At 44.6% G+C, this 3,561-nt stretch overlaps 1 pseudogene; it reads right to left on the bottom strand.

The window, feature by feature from the left end:
- Positions 1 to 1,878: 1,878 nt before the first annotated feature.
- Positions 1,879 to 2,835, bottom strand: LOC150041129 (1-acyl-sn-glycerol-3-phosphate acyltransferase alpha pseudogene; annotated as a pseudogene).
- Positions 2,836 to 3,561: the final 726 nt, after the last annotated feature.

Below are 3,561 nucleotides of genomic sequence, written 5' to 3' on the forward strand. Positions count from 1 at the left end.
ATTTTGGGAGGTTAATTGGAGATAAAATCTCAGCCTCATAAGTAGCTAGGATTATTGGCATGAGCCACTAATGCATGGCATCCTTGTGAACAAATTTTGTATGTACTTATTTTGCACGCGTATGCTTTTTGTTATATTTTTAAGTTGATATGTAGAAATCATGTACATTTATGGAAAATAATGTAACATTTCAATGTATGCATACAAAGTGTAATGCTCATGCTATGAAAATTGGCATATTGATCACTTTTACACACAAATAATTTCTTTGGTGAAGGTCATTCAAAACACTTTGGCTCATGTTGCTGCAAATAAGAAAATGTTGGTGTACTCTTTTTGCTGCTGTTGTCCCTTGTGGGGCTTGAACTCAGGGCCTGGGCACTATCTCTATGTTTTATCTCTCAAGGTTAGTACTCTACCCCTTTGGGCCACAGCACCACTTCCGGTTTTCGAGTGGTTAATTGGAAAGAAGAGTCTCATGGACTTTTCTGTGTGTGCTGGCTTTGAACCACAATCCTCATACCCCAGCCTCCTGAGTAGCTAGTACTATTGGCATGAATCAGTGTCCAGCTAAGAATGTTGTACTCTTATGACAAAATAATATCCTATTGTATATATATACCACATATTCTTTTGTTATTCATACATTCATGTGCATCTTTTTTATTGTTGTTGTGCCTTTTTTTTTCTCTCTCTCCTGTTGGGAGCCAGAGTGGAATCAAACTGTACCTTGATTTGCATCAGACAATGGCTTTATTGTCTTATTGTTTTCTGGCCTTATTCTGTTTAAATGACCTGAGATTTACCATATGAATGTAACACCTGGAAGTTCCCTGGGTTTCAAGAAGGGAGGGGAGCCTGGAGTTGAATAAACGAGAGGGCAGTTTTTACCTGGGCTGCAGACCTCCGGGACCCGATGTGTTTGTCTCTCTTCTATTTTTTCCAGTCCCTGCCCCCTATTTCAGGAGCCCCAATTTGCTGCTGGTAGGCCCCGGCACTCTACCCCTGTTTATTTATTCTTATTTTCTTGCTGTTACACAGATAATAAAAGCCAACCACACAAAACTGAATCCCACCCTCTACTATTCCCAGGTACTTCCTGGGTTGAGGGGACAGGTCTGGAGTGCAAGGTAGGGAGCAGTCAGTACCACTGGGAGGAAATGACAACTGGCTCAGAGAGGGGGAACCTCAAAAGAAAGAGAAATAAATTAACATTCCCCTCTCCCTTTCAGTTAGGGTCCAGTTCTTGCCCCAACTCCCCAGGGACCAGTGAGTGAAGCACCTGATACCTGCCACTCCCTCATGTCTGTTTAGGATTGTACAGAGGGACTGAATGGGGTCAGAACCACTAAACTGTATCCTAAGGACAGGGGACAAACTAAAGCACGGAAACCAAACTGGCATCTAAGAGTGTCCTTGACCCTAGACATTTGGGCAAGGGCAGAGATGAGATCTCTGAATTAGAAGAGTGTGTCTCCATTAAAGGGAATCTTCAAGAGATGGGTGAAGGTACCAAGGGAATTCCCAGGATGACCCTGGGAGCAGAGTTCAGGTTTCGGTTTCTAGCCACAGGGCTCTGTGTTCAGATGAATCCACTGAATCCATGGACTTGGAAATGAATTATTTCACAGAATGGATGAATCCAATCGTCAATGTAGGATGGAAAGGGAGAGACGATCACAAAGAAAGAATCCATCAGGAATGGGGTGGAATGTCCTCCACCCTTGTGTAGGCTGAGCCCCTCGAGATGAAGGGAGGCAAATGTGCCACAGACAAGATGGCAGCAGGAGGGGATCAGAGTGGAGACTGCACCCAGGCACAAATGTCCATGAATGCGACCAGGTAGGGAGGAGTAGTGACGCTATATCCACATTCACTTCAGAAACTGAAGATTCCAAAGAGAAGAATAAGTGGGGAGGGGGGAGGGGAAGGAAAAGGATTGGGCCTGCGCCCCAAGGTGGGCCACTGGGTTGGTGGGTGTGGGAAGGAAGATGATGGGGACAGGTGGGAATTGAGGTCAGAGCTACTCAATCCTGTAGGCTTCTTCAGACAGCTACCACAACCCTAACAGTCAGTGGAGATTTCCCGGAAAATGGTGAGCATGGAGTTCTGGACTCTACCCGAGCTGGGACATCATCTGGTGTCAGTGTCTGTGGGCACTGGGGGCAGCACCCACACCTGACATCGTCCCGAGTTGAAGCTTCGTTCCTTCTTGAAGTAGATGTCTTGATAGAAGAATATAACTATGAGGACAATGGGAAACTGGGCCTGAACCGCCAGATGGAAATGTCAATTTTGAAAAACATGGAGGTGTTGTGGTTTCTTGTTCCTTCAGGAAACACCCAGACCCTCACGTCCTGGTGAGTATGGTCTGGGCTATGTCAGACATGACACTGATGGTATCCCACGAGTGTTTCCAGTAGGTGAAGATGACTCCTGCCAGCCAGCAGATCAGCCCAGCAGAATCAGCCCACAGCAGCTCAATGGGCACACAACGGGCTGGCAGTACCTCCATCATCTTAAGCAGGCATAGGGAGCTCTGATGATTGGAGACCACGACGTAGGACTGCTAGGGAGGGAAGTGGTGAGCCCCTTGCACCTCCACTCGGATCCCATACAGGAATTTAAGTGGAGCAGCATTTGATGCAAGATATTCATGCTCTCAACGTTGCTCCCTCGCACGGCACACACGGGGATAGCAACCACAGCCATGAAGAGAATTCAGCCATTGTAGAAGGTCACCTTGAAGACGTACTTGGCACTCAGGCTGTAGAACCACAATAAAAGCAGCAGTAGAAGCAGCAGTAGCAACACCACCCTTGCCCACAGCTCCATTCTGGCCTCTTCAGTGGTGCGGCTGCGGCTCCCATGGTGGCAGCTGGTTGGGTCTCTGTCTCTGTCTATGCCAAGAGGGCAGACAGAATTTGGGGGTGGGTATTCTAGTACAGGCCAATGGAACGGGAGGATGGGCCCATAGCGGTAGGAATGGAGGGGTGGTCGTACCGCCAGTACCCTCCATTCCTTCCTGCTGTCAAAGGACTAGAGCTGCCGCTGCTGCACATCTTTTTGTGTAAACTAGTCATTTTTATCTATTTTCAAATGCTCTAAGTTGTTTGTTTATAAGCTATTGAATTTTTGTGAATATTTTCTGTATAAAAGATCCCAGTTCTGTGTTAGGTAGAGTTTCTAAATATTTTCCCTCCCTGAGAACATTCATGTCATTACTGCATGATCATTTCTAATGTAAATTTAAAAAATGTTTATAAAGTTCAATTTATAACTTTCTTATTTTGGGAAGTTTTCAGTGTCATTAATAAAAACGTTTTATCTAATCACACGTTGAAAACAGTTCCTATGCTTTTTCTAAGTGTTTTATATTACATACTTGAGTTCCTTTCATTACATATAAGATATGAGAAAGTTTAATATTTTTCCTATGAATGTCCAATTGCTCAACCAAAATACATATGCTGAACCAAATATTTTCCTCTTATAATTACTCTTAGACCTCTGTTTTAACATGCTATACCTTTGTAACACTACTAGTTCCATATTTGATTT

Source organism: Megascapheus bottae, chromosome X, assembly GCF_031878675.1.
Source record: "Megascapheus bottae isolate mThoBot1 chromosome X, mThoBot2.hap1, whole genome shotgun sequence".
NCBI lineage: Eukaryota > Metazoa > Chordata > Mammalia > Rodentia > Geomyidae > Megascapheus > Megascapheus bottae.